Here is a 16497-nt window from a genome sequence, read left to right as displayed (position 1 = left end):
GGAAAACATGGCTTTCATCCAGAAACATAGCAGCTCAGTAGAAGTCAATGGAGCCAGGTTGCAACCTGAGGAAAGGTGTGGTGCTGTTTTTGGAAGACCACTTTAAAGCTATGTTCATACATTGAATTTTCAATGGTATTTATAGCTGTAAAAAAAATATGGCCGTTTGTCTACAGTGGGAAATCCACGACTACAAACGGACACAAAGCTATCCAGCTGCAGCAGGGGGCTTGCTCTATTGACTGCCATTGTTGCTTCCGCAGTGTGAAATACACTACGGATATGCTCTGTGTGACCCAACATTTTAATATAGAGGTCAAATCAACCAATCAGCAGAGTCTTACCAAGTACAGTGCCAGTCCCGAGTATCCCCCCCAATTGTATAGAGATGATGCCGCTTATCTTTTTGTCCTGTTTCTTTAATGGAAGTTGATCACAGATGGCACACAGGTTTGGACAGTGTTGGTAGAGAAGTGAGTGCTCCCATTACACTTAGTACTAAATATTCTACAGTCTAGGACAGTGTTTTCCAACCAGTGTGCCCTCGGCTGTTGCAAAACTACAATTTAGCATGCTGGGAGTTGTAGTTTTGCAAAAGCTGGAGGTACACTGCTTGGGAAACAGTCTTGTCTAGGAGATGGAAACATTCATTCTGACTTCCTGATCCTCATGTCACCTTTGCATGTGGATTTGTCTTTATTTGGCCGGATTGTACAATGTAAAAACCTAATAAAGTTCTATGGGGCCACACTTTGCTTCTATATGGCGACCATTGGGAAAGCATTTGCTACATTTTCCTTGATTTTCCTCATCAATCTGCCCTAGATTTGTTTTCTATATTATTAATAACTGCTACATGAACTCTTTCAAGACTAAGGCCCCCACTTCTCTGAATGTCAACAGCACAATGTTACCCTGACATATACGGAAAGATAATGGGGGAGATTTATCAAAACCTGTCCAGAGGAAAAGTTGCCCAGTTGCCCATAGCAACCAATCAAATGTCTTCTTTCATTCTTAACAAACATCTGGCCCTTCAGATGTTGCCAAACTACAACTCCCAGTATGTCTGGGCAGTCTGAGCATGCTTGGAGTTGTAGTTTTGCAACATCTGGAGGGCTACAGTTTGGACACCACCACACAGTGGTCTCCAAACTGTTCTCCTCCAGTTGTTGCATAACTACAACTCCCAACATGCCCTTCGGCTGTCTGGGCATGCTGGGAGCTGTAGTTTTGCAACAAGTGGAGGCACACGGGTTGGGAAACATTGTCTGTTTCCTAATTTAGTGTTTCCCAACCCGTGTGCCTCCAGCTGTTGCAAAACTATAACTCCTAGCATGCACTGACAGACCATGCATGCTGGGAGTTGCAGTTTTGCAACAGCTGGAGGCACACAGGTTGGGGAACACTGAGTTAAGTAACAAACTCTCAGTGTTTTGCTACCAGTGTGCCTCCAACTGTTGCATAACTACAACCCCCAGCATGTACGGACAGCTAAAGGGCATGCTGGAAGTTGTAGTAGTATGCCTCCAGCTGTTGCATAACTACAAGTCCCAGCATGCCCTTAAGCTGTCACTGCATGTTGAGAGTTGTTGTTTTTGCAAAAGCTGAAGGCACACTGGTTGCAAAACACAGAGTTTGTTACCTAACTCAGTGTTTCGCAACCAGTGTGCCTCCAGCTGTTGCAAACTACAACTCCCAGCATGCCATATAGCTGTCCGTACAAGCTGGGAGTTGTACTTTTGCAACAGCTGGAGGCACACTGGTTGCGAAACTTTGAGTTAAGTAACAAACTCTTAGTGTTTTGCAACCAGTGTGCCTGCATAACTACAACCCCCAGCATGCACGGACAGCCAAAGGGTATGCTGTGAGTTGTATTTTTGCAACAGCTGGGGGTTAGCCTCTTCCCCCCATGTGAATGTACAGGGTACATTCACACGAGCGGGGGTTTACAGTGAATGAAGTTTTAGATGTAGCAAATTTTCCGCTGCAGCTCAAACTCCCAGCGGGAAACTTGCTGTAAACCCTCGCCCATGTGAATGTACCCTAAAAACACTGCACTACACAAAATAAATAGTGAAAACACTACATATACACATTCCCCTACACATTTACCCCCCTCCCCCAATAAAAATGAGAAACATCTGGTACAGCACGGTTTCTAAAACAGAGCCTCCAGATGTTGCAAAACAACAACTCCCAGTGTTGCAACAGCTGGAGGCACCCAGTTTGGGAACACTGCGATAGGGTAATTTTGGTATCTGAGTGTAATCCCTGTGCAAATCCCTAATTTAGGCATCAAATGCACATGGTGCTCTCTCACTTCGGAGCCCTGTCGTATTGCAAGGCAACAGTTTAGGGCCACATATGGAGTATTTCCATACTCGGGAGAAATTGCCTTACAAATTTTGGGGGGCATTTTCTCCTTTTACCCCTTATGAAAAGGTAAAGTTGGGGTCTACTCCAGCGTGTTTTTTCTTTTTTACACTTACATGCTGGTGTTTCCCCATACTTTTCATTTTCACAAGAAGTAAAAGGAAAAAAAAGACCCCCAAAATGTGTAACGCAATTTCTTCTGAATACTGAAATACCCCATATGTGAACGTAAAATGCTCTGCGGGCACACAACGAGGCTCAGAAGTGAGAGCGCCATGTACATGTGAGATAATTTGTACAGGGGTGGCTTATCGTTACAGCGGTTCTGACATAAACGCAAAAAAGAAACACCCACATGTGACCCCATTTTGGAAACTACACCCCTCACTGAATGTAAAAAGAGCTATAGTGAGTCTTAACACCCTACAGGTGTTTGAAGAATTTTCATTAAATTTGGACGTGAAAATAAAAAATTTGTATTTTGTTCACTAAAATGCTGGTGTTATCCCAAATTTTTCATTTTCACAAGGGGTAATAGGAAAAAAGCCCCCCATAATTTGTAACCCCATTTCTTCTGAGTATGCCAATACCGCCATTGGGCTTTTGGAGACAGAATGTGTCTGGAATTAAAGGCCATATGCGTTTACAAAACCCCCATGGTGCGAGAAAAATTACCCCCCCCCACATGTGACCCCATTTTGGAAACTACACCCTTAACAGAATGTAACAAGGGATGCAGTGAGCATTTACACCCCACTGGTGTCTGACAGATTTTTTTGAACAGTGGTCCATGAAAATGAAAAATTTTATTTTTCATTTGCACTGCCCACTGTTCCAAAGATCTGTCAAACACCAGTGGGTGTGAATGCTCACTGCACCCCTTATTACATTCTGTGAGGGGTGTAGTTTCCAAAACGGGGTCACATGTGGGGCAGGGGTCCATTAATCTGGCCCCCAACTTCCATTCCAAACAGATTCTCTCTCCAAAAGCCCAATGGAACTCCTTCTCTTCTGCGCATTGTAGTTCGCCTGCAGAGCACTTTAAATTCACATATGGGGTATTTCCATACTCAGAAGAAATGGGGTTAAACATTTTGGGAGGCTTTTTCTCCTATTACCCCTTGTGAAAATAAAAAAAATTGGGGTAACTCCAGCATTTTGGTGAAAAAAAATCACATTTTTCATTTTCACGTCCAACTTTAGCAGAAATTTAAAAAACCGAAAAGAAAATAACCCACTTAAAGATGGACCATTTGTAAAAAAGAATAAATTTTATTTATGGAAAGTTCCAATAATACATAAAACAAACACAGCGTGGACAAACATACGTGGGAACTACGGAGCAGGGGGAGACCAGAAATAAAGAAATAATCCGGGTGCACTGGCCTATGGCATGTAAAAACAGGTAAATCACAAGATAAATATATAGATGTGTAAACATGAGATATGTACAAAGGCAGAAAGCGCCTCAATGAAAAGGGTAAATATTTATACAGGTCTCATATCAAGAGTACCAACATATAAAAATTGAACTGAAATGCCATAGGAAGTGATAAACATGCTAACCGGACTAAAGAAGGAACCACATACAATGATGGTACGCAACAGTAAACCCCCCCCCCCCAACACTCCCCAGCTACCCACCAAACCTCCGACGCGTTTCACCCAACGGGGCTTTATCCAGGATAAAGCCCCGTTGGGTGAAACACGTCGGAGGTTTGGTGGGTAGCTGGGGAGTGTTGGGGGGGGTTTTACTGTTGCGTACCATCATTGCATGTGGTTCCTTCTTTAGTCCGCGATTAAGCCCCGCCCACCCATCCTCCAAGCCTGCGATTTTTTTTCTTAACTTCAACAGCATATAACTCCTTAAGACGTTATGTATGTTGATTTGACAAAATAGGTGAATTTTAAAAATTTGGGATAAAACATTTTGAGATTGTAGGCTATGGAAGCGTTTCTGTGTACTGTCATTTGCATAAAATGATGCAAAGAATTGGTAAGGCACCAATTTTGGAGATGGATAGGAAGGCTGTAAGGGGAGGAGGAGGCCACTATTAGGGCACAATGTCTTACATTTCGCTGTGCTCTTAATAGATAATACAGTAATGTTCCCATAGCCAGCTATCTTAACTCAGTTTAACATTGTGCTATTTGTTTTTGACAGGAGGTGGCACTCTTTTTTTTTTTTATCACAAAAGCCTAGTAAGAAGGAATCTTGTTGTTTTAAATCTGTATGTAAAATGTGTAGTTTAGCTATGTGTAAATTTGTACCAATAGTGTGCTGTACTTGCCAGCTATTGTGATGATTTTTTTGTATTCCTATTTGTACCTTTTTTTTTAACCCATATCATAGTTTTTTTTACTGTCCATGATTTTTAACCAAAATCATGAGACTGAAAATTTTTTTCTTCATTTCAACAGCATATAACTTCTTGAGACGTTATGTATGTTGATTTGACAAAATTGGTGAATTTTAAAAATTTTGGTTAAAATTTTTTGAGATTGTAGGCTATGGAAGCGTTTCTGTGTACTGTCATTTGCATAAAATGATGCAAAGAATTGGTAAGGCACCAATTTTGGAGATGGATAGGAAGGCTGTAAGGGGAGGAGGAGGCCTCTATTAGGGCACAGTGTCTTTCATTTCGCTGTGCTCTTAATAGATAATACAGTAATGTTCCCATAGCCAGCTATTAGAGATGAGCGAACTTACAGTAAATTCGATTCGTCACGAACTTCTCTGTTCGGCGGTTGCTGACTTTTCCTGCATGAATTAGTTCAGCTTTCCGGTGCTCCGGTGGGCTGGAAAAGGTGGATACAGTCCTAGGAAAGAGTCTCCTAGCACTGTATCCACCTTTTCCAGCCCAATGAAGCACCTGTAAGCTGAACTAATTTATGCAGGAAAAGTCATCAACTGCCGAGCCGAGAAGTTCGTGACGAATCGAATTTACTGTAAGTTTGCTCATCTCTACCAGCTATCTTAACTCAGTTTAACATTGTGCTATTTGTTTTTGACAGGAGGTGGCACTTTTTTTTTTATCACAAAAGCCTAGTAAGAAGGAATCTTGTTGTTTTTAAATCTGTATGTAAAATGTGTAGTTTTGCTATGTGTAAATTTGTACCAATAGTGTGCTGTACTTGCCAGCTATTGTGATGATTTTTTTTGTATTCCTATTTGTACCTTTTTTTTAACCCAAATCATAGTTTTTTAACTGTCCATGATTTTTAACCAAAATCATGAGACTGAAACATTTTTTCTTCACTTCAACAGCATATAACTTCTTGAGACGTTATGTATGTTGATTTGACAAAATTGGTGAATTTTAAAAATTTGGGTTAAGATTTTTTGAGATTGTAGGCTATGGAAGTGTTTCTGTGTACTGTCATTTGCATAAAATGATGCAAAGAATTGGTAAGGCACCAATTTTGGAGATGGATAGGAAGGCTGTAAGGGGAGGAGGAGGCCTCTATTAGGGTACAGTGTCTTTCAATTCACTGTGCCCTTAATAGATAATATAGTAATGTTCCCATAGCCAGCTATTAGAGATGAGCAAACTTACAGTAAATTAGATTCGTCACGAACTTCTAGGCTCGGCGGTTGCTGACTTTTCCTGCAAAAATTTGTTCAGCTTTCCGGTGCTCCGGTGGGATGGAAGAGGTGGAAACAGTCCTAGGAAAGAGTCTCCTAGGACTGTATCCACCTTTTCCAGCCCACGGGATTATCTGAAAGCTGAACTAATTAATACAGGAAAAGTCATAAACTGCCGAGCCGAGAAGTTCGTGACGAATCGAATTTACTGTAAGTTCGCTCATCTCTACCAGCTATCTCAACTCAGTTTAACATTGTGCTATTTGTTTTTGACAGGAGGTGGCACTTTTTTTTTTATTACAAAAGCCTAGTAAGAAGGAATCTTGTTGTTTTTAAATCTGTATATAAAATGTGTAGTTTTGCTATGCGTAAATTTGTACCAATAGTGTGCTGTACTTGCCAGCTATTGTGATAATTTTTTTGTATTCCTATTTGTACCTTTTTTTTTTAACCCAAATCATAGTTTGTTTGTTTTTACTGTCCATGATTTTTAACCAAAATCATGAGACTGAAAATTTTTTTCTTCACTTCAACAGCATATAACTCCTTGAGACATTATGTATGTTGATTTGACAAAATTAGTGAATTGTAAAAATTTTGGTAAAAATGTTTTGAGATTGTAGGCTATGGAAGCATTTCTGCGTACTGTCATTTGCATAAAATGATGCAAAGAATTTGGTACGGCACCAATTTTGGACATGGATAGGAAGGCTGTAAGGGGAGGAGGAGGCCTCTATTAGGGCACAGTGTCTTTCATTTCGCTATGCTCTTAATAGATAATACAGTAATGTTCCCATAGCCAGCTATCTTAACTCAGTTTACCATTGTGCTATTTGTTTTTGACAGGAGGTGGCACTTTTTTTTTATCACAAAAGCCTAGTAAGAAGGAATCTTGTTGTTTTTAAATCTGCATGTAAAATGTGTAGTTTTGCCATGTGTAAATTTGTACCAATAGTGTGCTGTACTTGCCAGCTATTGTGATGATTTTTTTGTATTCCTATTTGTACCTTTTTTTTTAATCCAAATCATAGTTTTTTTTTACTGTCCATGATTTTTAACCAAAATCATGAGACTGAAAATTTTTTTCTTTACTTCAACAGCATATAACTTCTTGAGACATTATGTATGTTGATTTGACAACATTGGTGAATTTTTAAAATTTTGGTTAAAATTTTTTGAGATTGTAGGCTATGGAAGCGTTTCTGTGTACTGTCATTTGCATAAAATGATGCAAAGAATTGGTAAGGCACCAATTTTGGAGATGGATAGGAAGGCTGTAAGGGGAGGAGGAGGCCTCTATTAGGGCACAGTGTCTTTCAATTCACTGTGCTCTTAATAGATAATACAGTAATGTTCCCATAGCTAGCTATCTCAACTCAGTTTAACATTGTGCTATTTGTTTTTGACAGGAGGTGGCACTTTTTTTTTATCAAAAAATGCCTAGTAAGAAGGAATCTTGTTGTTTTAAATCTGTATGTAAAATGTGTAGTTTTGCTATGTGTAAATTTGTACCAATAGTGTGCTGCACTTGCCAGCTATTGTGATGATTTTTTTGTATTCCTATTTGTACCTTGTTTTTTTAACCCAAATCATAGTTTTTTAACTGTCCATGATTTTTAACCAAAATCATGAGACTGAAACATTTTTTCTTCACTTCAACAGCATATAACTTCTTGAGACGTTATGTATGTTGATTGTAGGCTATGGAAGTGTTTCTGTGTACTGTCATTTGCATAAAATGATGCAAAGAATTGGTAAGGCACCAATTTTGGAGATGGATAGGAAGGCTGTAAGGGGAGGAGGAGGCCTCTATTAGGGCACAGTGTCTTTCAATTCACTGTGCTCTTAATAGATAATACAGTAATGTTCCCATAGTCAGCTATTAGAGATGAGCGAACTTACAGTAAATTTGATTCATCACAAACTTCTCGGCTCGGCGGTTGCTGAGTTTTCCTGCATGAATTAGTTCAGCTTTCCGGTGCTCCGGTGGGCTGGAAAAGGTGGATACAGTCCTAGGAAAGAGTCTCCTAGGACTGTATCCACCTTTTCCAGCCCACTGGAGCACCTGTAAGCTGAACTAATTTATGCAGGAAAAGTCATCAACTGCCGAGCCGAGAAGTTTGTGAAGAATCAAATTTACTGTAAGTTTGCTCAACTCTACCAGCTATCTTAACTCAGTTTAACATTGTGCTATTTGTTTTTGAAAGGAGGTGGCACTTTTTTTTTATCACAAAAGCCTAGTAAGAAGGAATCTTGTTGTTTTTAAATCTGTATGTAAAATGTGTAGTTTAGCTATGTGTAAATTTGTACCAATAGTGTGCTGTACTTGCCAGCTATTGTGATGATTTTTTTGTATTCCTATTTGTACCTTTTTTTTAACCCATATCATAGTTTTTTTTTACTGTCCATGATTTTTAACCAAAATCATGAGACTGAAAATGTTTTTCTTCACTTCAACAGCATATAACTTCTTGAGACGTTATGTATGTTGATTTGACAAAATTGGTGAATTTTAAAAATTTTGGTTAAAATTTTTTGAGATTGTAGGCTATGGAAGCGTTTCTGTGTACTGTCATTTGCATAAAATGATGCAAAGAATTGGTAAGGCACCAATTTTGGAGATGGATAGGAAGGCTGTAAGGGGAGGAGGAGGCCTCTATTAGGGCACAGTGTCTTTCATTTCGCTGTGCTCTTAATAGATAATACAGTAATGTTCCCATAGCCAGCTATCGTAACTCAGTTTAACATTGTGCTATTTGTTTTTGACAGGAAGTGGCACTTTTTTTTTATCACAAAAGCCTAGTAAGAAGGAATCTTATTGTTTTAAATCTGTATGTAAAATGTGTAGTTTTGCTATGTGTAAATTTGTACCAATAGTGTGCTGTACTTGCCAGCTATTGTGATGATTTTTTTGTATTCCTATTTGTACCTTTTTTCTTAACCCAAATCATAGTTTTTTAACTGTCCATGATTTTTAACCAAAATCATGAGACTGAAACATTTTTTCTTCACTTCAACAGCATATAACTTCTTGAGACGTTATGTATGTTGATTTGACAAAATTGGTGAATTTTAAAAATTTGGGTTAAGATTTTTTGAGATTGTAGGCTATGGAAGTGTTTCTGTGTACTGTCATTTGCATAAAATGATGCAAAGAATTGGTAAGGCACCAATTTTGGAGATGGATAGGAAGGCTGTAAGGGGAGGAGGAGGCCTCTATTAGGGTTCAGTGTCTTTCAATTCACTGTTCCCTTAATAGATAATACAGTAATGTTCCCATAGCCAGCTATTAGAGATGAGCGAACTTACAGTAAATTCGATTCGTCACAAACTTCTAGGCTCGGCGGTTGCTGACTTTTCCTGCATGAATTAGTTCAGCTTTCCGGTGCTCCGGTGGGCTGGAAAAGGTGGATACAGTCCTAGGAAAGAGTCTCCTAGCACTGTATCCACCTTTTCCAGCCCACTGGAGCACCTGTAAGCTGAACTAATTTATGCAGGAAAAGTCATCAACTGCCGAGCCGAGAAGTTCGTGACGAATCGAATTTACTGTAAGTTTGCTTATCTCTACCAGCTATCTTAACTCAGTTTAACATTGTGCTATTTGTTTTTGACAGGAGGTGGCACTTTTTTTTATCACAAAAGCCCAGTAAGAAGGAATCTTGTTGTTTTTAAATCTGTATGTAAAATGTGTAGTTTTGCTATGTGTAAATTTGTACCAATAGTGTGCTGTACTTGCCAGCTATTGTGATGATTTTTTGTATTCCTATTTGTACCTTTTTTTTTTATCCAAATCATAGGTTTTTTTACTGTCCATGATTTTTAACCAAAATCATGAGACTGAAAATGTTTTTCTTCACTTCAACAGCATATAACTCCTTGAGACGTTATGTATGTTGATTTGACAAAATTGGTGAATTTAAAAAATTTTGGTAAAAATTTTTTGAGATTGTAGGCTATGGAAGTGTTTCTGTGTACTGTCATTTGCATAAAATGATGCAAAGAATTGGTAAGGCACCAATTTTGGAGATGGATAGGAAGGCTGTAAGGGGAGGAGGAGGCCTCTATTAGGGCACAGTGTCTTTCAATTCACTGTGCTCTTAATAGATAATACAGTAATGTTCCCATAGCCAGCTATTAGAGATGAGCGAACTTACAGTAAATTCGATTCTTCACAAACTTCTCGGCTCGGCGGTTGCTGACTTTTCCTGCAAAAATTAGTTCAGCTTTCCGGTGCTCCGGTGGGCTGGAAAAGGTGGATACAGTCCTAGGAAAGAGTCTCCTAGGACTGTATCCACCTTTTCCAGCCCACGGGAGCATCTGAAAGCTGAACTAATTTTTGCAGGAAAAGTCATCAACTGCCGAGCCGAGAAGTTTGTGACTAATCGAATTTACTGTAAGTTCGCTCATCTCTACCAGCTATCTTAACTCAGTTTAACATTGTGCTATTTGTTTTTGACAGGAGGTGGCACTTTTTTTTTTTATCACAAAAGCCTAGTAAGAAGGAATCTTGTTGTTTTTAAATCTGTATATAAAATGTGTAGTTTTGCTATGCATAAATTTGTACCAATAGTGTGCTGTACTTGCCAGCTATTGTGATAATTTTTTTGTATTCCTATTTGTACCTTTTTTTTAACCCAAATCATAGTTTGTTTGTTTTTACTGTCCATGATTTTTAACCAAAATCATGAGACTGAAAAATTTTTCTTCACTTCAACAGCATATAACTCCTTGAGACATTATGTATGTTGATTTGACAAAATTGGTGAATTGTAAAAATTTTGGTAAAAATGTTTTGAGATTGTAGGCTATGGAAGCATTTCTGCGTACTGTCATTTGCATAAAATGATGCAAAGAATTGGTAAGGCACCAATTTTGGAGATGGATAGGAAGGCTGTAAGGGGAGGAGGAGGCCTCTATTAGGGCACAGTGTCTTTCATTTCGCTGTGCTCTTAATAGATAATACAGTAATGTTCCCATAGCCAGCTATTGTAACTCAGTTTAACATTGTGCTATTTGTTTTTGACAGGAAGTGGCACTTTTTTTTTTTTATCACAAAAGCATAGTAAGAAGGAATCTTGTTGTTTTAAATCTGTATGTAAAATGTGTAGTTTTGCTATGTGTAAATTTGTACCAATAGTGTGCTGTACTTGCCAGCTATTGTGATGATTTTTTTGTATTCCTATTTGTACCTTTTTTTTTTAACCCAAATCATAGTTTTTAACTGTCCATGATTTTTAACCAAAATAGTGAGACTGAAACATTTTTTCTTCACTTCAACAGCATATATTTTCTTGAGACGTTATGTATGTTGATTTGACAAAATTGGTGAATTTTAAAAATTTGGGTTAAGATTTTTTGAGATTGTAGGCTATGGAAGTGTCTCTGTGTACTGTCATTTGCATAAAATGATGCAAAGAATTGGTAAGGCACCAATTTTGGAGATGGATAGGAAGGCTATAAGGAGAGGAGGAGGCCTCTATTAGGGTACAGTGTCTTTCAATTTACTGTTCCCTTAACCCCTTCCCGCAGAATGTCATATATAAACGCCGGGTTGTGCAGTGCGTTCGCGCATCCCGGCGTTTATAAATGACATTCAGTTAACCCGGCGATGCGCAGCATCGCACAGGTTAACTGGCAGAAGTCCCGCTGTTTCCAGCAGGGGACAACTTCTGCTTCACCCCCAGGACCATCAATTGATGGTCCTGGTCAGCGATCACTGTGATTGGTCCCTGTGGACCAATCACAGTGATCTGGGGTGAAAGTTCAGATCCCCCGCACTGCCCACCCCTGGAAGTCGGGCAGAACGGGGGACGAAGCGCTGCAGGGGCTCGCGGGGACCTGCGGCATTCGGGGGGAACACGTGGGGACCGGCGGACTTACCTGATCCAGCGGCGGGACGGAGGAGCAGCGCGGGACCGGCCACGTGGACGAGCAGCGACGGGTAAGTATGTAGTCCTCAGAGGCAGCAGTGAAGATCTTCACTGCTGCTTCTAGGAGTCTGAAAACTACAACTCCCAGCATGCCTAGACAGCCTTTGGCTGTCCGGGCATGCTGGGAGTTGTAGTTTTGCAACATCTGGAGGGCCCCAGTTTGGAGACCATTGTATAATGGTCTCCAATCTGTGCTCTTCCAGCTGTTGCAAAACTACAACTCCCAGCATGCACTGACTGTCCAGGCATGCTGGGAGTTTTAGTTCAGCAACATCTGGCCCTTCAGATGTTGCCGAACTACAACTCCCAGCATGCCATTCAGCTGTCCGGGCATGCTGGGAGTTGTAGTTTTGCAACAGCTGGAGACACACTGGTTGGGAAACATTGTTTCTAACTCAGTGTTTCCTAACCTGTGTGCCTCCAGCTGTTGCAAAACTATAACTCCCAGCATGCACTAACAGACCATGCATGCTGGGAGTTGTAGTTTTGCAACATCTGGAGGGCCCCAGTTTGGAGACCATTGTATAATGGTCTCCAATCTGTGCTCTTCCAGCTGTTGCAAAACTACAACTCCCAGTATGCACTGACTGTCCAGGCATGCTGGGAGTTTTAGTTCAGCAACATCTGGCCCTTCAGATGTTGCCGAACTACAACTCCCAGCATGCCCTTCAGCTGTCTGGGCATGCTGGGAGTTGTAGTTTTGCAACAACTGGAGACACACTGGTTGGGAAACATTGTCTGTTTCTAACTCAGTGTTTCCTAACCTGTGTGCCTCCAGCTGTTGCAAAACTATGACTCCCAGCATGCACTAACAGACCATGCATGCTGGGAGTTGTGGTTTTGCAACAGCTGATGCAAGCCCCCCCCGCCCCGCCACCCCCGTGAATGTACAGGGTACATTCACATGGGCGAGGCTTTTACAGTGGGTTTCTCGCATCTTGAGATGCAGCAAATTTTGCGCTGGGAAACTCGCTGTAACCCCCCGCCCATGTGACTGTACCCTAAAAACACTACACTACACTAACACAAAATAAAATAAAAAGTTAAAAACACTACATATACACATACCCCTACACAGCCCCCCTCCCCCAATAAGAACGTCCGGTACACCACTGTTTCCAAAGCAGAGCCTCCAGCTGTTGAAAAACAACAACTCCCAGTATTGTCGGACAGCCGTTGACTGTCCAGGCATGCTGGGAGTTTTGCAACAGCTGGAGGCACCCTGTTTGGGAATCACTGGCGTAGAATACCCCTATGTCCACCCCTATGCAAATCCCTAATTTAGGCCTCAAATGCACATGGCGCTCTCACTTTGGAGCCCTGTCGTATTTCAGGGCAACAGTTTAGGGTCACATATGGGGTATCGCCGTACTCGGGAGAAATTGCGTTACAAGGTTTGGGGGGCTTTTTCTTCTTTAACCCTTCATGAAAAGGAAATGTTGGGGTCTACACCAGAATGTTAGTGTAAATTTTTTTTATTTTTTACACTAACATGCTGATGTTGCCCTATACTTTACATTTTCACAAGAGGTAAAAGGGAAAAAAGCCCCCCAAAATTTGTAACGCAATTTCTCCCGACTACGGAGATACCCCATATGTGGGCGCAAAGTGCTCTGGGGGCGCACAACAAGGCCCAGAAGGGAGAGCGCACCATGTACATTTGAGGTGATTTGCACAGGGGTGGCTGATTGTTACAGCAGTTTTGACAAACGCAAAAAAAAAAACCCCCACATGTGACCCCATTTCGGAAACGACACCCCTCACGTAATGTAATGAGGGGTGCAGTGAGAATTTACCCCCCACAGGTGTCTGACGGATCTTTGGAACAGTGGTCCATGAAAATGAAAACTTGTACAGCCCACTGTTCCAAAGATCTGTCAGACACCAGTGGGGGGCAAATGCTCACTGTACCCCTTGTTACGTTCCTCAAGGGGTCTAGTTTCCAAAATGGTATGCCATGTGGGGGTTATTTTGCTGTTCTGACATCTTAGGGGCTTCCTAAATGCGACATGCTCCCCGAGCAAAATTTGCTCTCAAAAAGCCAAATATGACTCCTCTTCTGAGCATTGTAGTTCGCCCATAGTGCACTTCAGGTCAACTTATGGGGTACCTCCATACTCAGAAGAGATGGGGTTACAAATTTTGGGGGGTATTTTCTGCTATTAACCCTTGCAAAAAGGTGAAATTAGGGGGGAAACACACATTTTAGTGGAAATTTTTTTATTTTTTTTTTACATATGCAAAAGTCGTGAAACACCTGTGGGGTAATAAGGCTCACTTTATTCCTTATTACATTCCTCAAGGGGTCTAGTTTCCAAAATGGTATGCCATGTGGGTATTTTTTACTGTTCTGGCACCATAGGGGCTTCCTAAATGCGACATGCCCCCCGAGCAAAATTTGCTCTCAAAAAGCCAAATATGACTCCTTCTCTTCTGAGCATTGTAGTTCGCCCATAGTGCACTTCAGGTCAACTTATGGGGTACCTCCATACTCAGAAGAGAAGGGGTTACAAATATTGGGGGGTATTTCCTGCTATTAACCCTTGGAAAAATGTGAAATTTGGGGGGAAACACACATTTTAGTGAAAAAAAAATATTTTTTTTTTACATATGCAAAAGTCGTGAAACACCTGTGGGGTATTAAGGCTCACTTTATTCCTTGTTATGTTCCTCAAGGGGTCTAGTTTCCAAAATGGTATGCCATGTGAGGTTTTTTTTGCTGTTATGGCACCATAGGGGCTTCCTAAATGCAACATGCCCCCCAAAAACCATTTCAGAAAAACGTACTCTCCAAAATCCCCTTGTCGCTCCTTCGCTTCTGAGCCCTCTACTGCGCCCGCCGAACACTTAACATAGACATATGAGGTATGTGCTTACTCGAGAGAAATCAGGCTACAAATATAAGTATACATTTTCTCCTTTTACCCCTTGTAAAAATTTAAAAATTGGGTCTACAAGAACATGCGAGTGTAAAAAATGAAGATTGTGAATTTTCTCCTTCACTTTGCTTCTATTCCTGTGAAACACCTAAAGGGTTAAAATGATGACTGAATGTCATTTTGAATACTTTCGGGGGTGCAGTTTTTATAATGGGGTCTTTTGTGGGGTATTTCTAATAAGAAGACCCTTCAAATCCACTTCAAACCTGAACTGGTCCCTGAAAAATAGTGAGTTTGAAAATTTTGTGAAAAATTGGAAAATTGCTGCTGAACTTTGAAGCCCTCTGGTGTCTTCCAAAAGTAAAAACTCGTCACTTTTATGATGCAAACATAAAGTAGACATATTGTATATGTGAATAAAAAATTTTTTTATTTGTAATATACATTTTCCTTACAAGCAGAGAGCTTCAAAGTTAGAAAAATGCAAAATTTTCAAATTTTTCATCAAATTTTAGGATTTTTCACAAGGAAAGGATGCAAGTTACCAAAAAATGTTACCACTACGTTAAAGTAGAATATGTCACGAAAAAACAATCTCGGAATCAGAATGATAACTAAAAGCATTCCAGAGTTATTAATGTTTAAAGTGACAGTGGTCAGATGTGCAAAAAACGCTCTGGTCCTTAAGGCCATAATGGGCTTGGTCCTGAAGGGGTTAATAGATAATACAGTAATGTTCCCATAACCAGCTATTAGAGATGAGCGAACTTACAGTAAATTCGATTAGTCACGAACTTCAAGGCTCGGCGGTTGCTGACTTTTCCTGCAAAAATTAGTTCAGCTTTCCGGTGCTCCGGTGGGCTGGAAGAGGTGGATACAGTCCTAGGAAAGAGTCTCCTAGGACTGTATCCACCTTTTCCAGCCCACGGGATTATCTGAAAGCTGAACTAATTAATGCAGGAAAAGTCATAAACTGCCGAGCCGAGAAGTTCGTGACGAATCGAATTTACTGTAAGTTCGCTCATCTCTACCAGCTATGTTAACTCAGTTTAACATTGTGCTATTTGTTTTTGACAGGAGGTGACACTTTTTTTTTTTATTACAAAAGCCTAGTAAGAAGGAATCTTGTTGTTTTTAAATCTGTATATAAAATGTGTAGTTTTGCTATGTGTAAATTTGTACCAATAGTGTGCTGTACTTGCCAGCTATTGTGATGATTTTTTTTGTATTTCTATTTGTACCTTTTTTTTTACCCAAATCATGTTTTTTTTTTTACTGTCCATGATTTTTAACCAAAATCATGAGACTGAAATTTTTTTTCTTCACTTCAACAGCATATAACTCCTTGAGACGTTATGTATGTTGATTTGACAAAATCGGTGAATTTTAAAAATTTTGGTTAACATTTTTTGAGATTGTAGGCTATGGAAGCGTTTCTGCGTACTGTCATTTGCATAAAATGATGCAAAGAATTGGTAAGGCACCAATTTTGGAGATGGATAGGAAGGCTGTAAGGGGAGGAGGAGGCCTCTATTAGGGCACAGTTTCTTACATTTCGCTTTCCTCTTAATAGATAATACAGTAATGTTCCCATAGCCAGCTATTAGAGATGAGCGAACTTACAGTAAATTCGATTCTTCACAAACTTTTCGGCTCGGCGGTTGCTGACTTTTCCTGCAAAAATTAGTTCAGCTTTCCGGTGCTCCGGTGGGCTGGAAAAGGTGGA

General features: G+C 40.2%; 1 protein-coding gene across 1 annotated transcript in view; it reads left to right on the top strand.

The window, feature by feature from the left end:
* LOC130356605 (uncharacterized) overlaps positions 1-16497 on the top strand; it is a 1200575-nt gene that overhangs the window by 622664 nt on the left and 561414 nt on the right. The gene's annotated exons all lie outside the window — the stretch shown is intronic.

This window comes from Hyla sarda, chromosome 2 (assembly GCF_029499605.1).
Source record: "Hyla sarda isolate aHylSar1 chromosome 2, aHylSar1.hap1, whole genome shotgun sequence".
In the NCBI taxonomy this organism is placed as follows: Eukaryota; Metazoa; Chordata; class Amphibia; order Anura; family Hylidae; genus Hyla; species Hyla sarda.
This window is presented reverse-complemented; position numbering and strand designations above follow the sequence as displayed.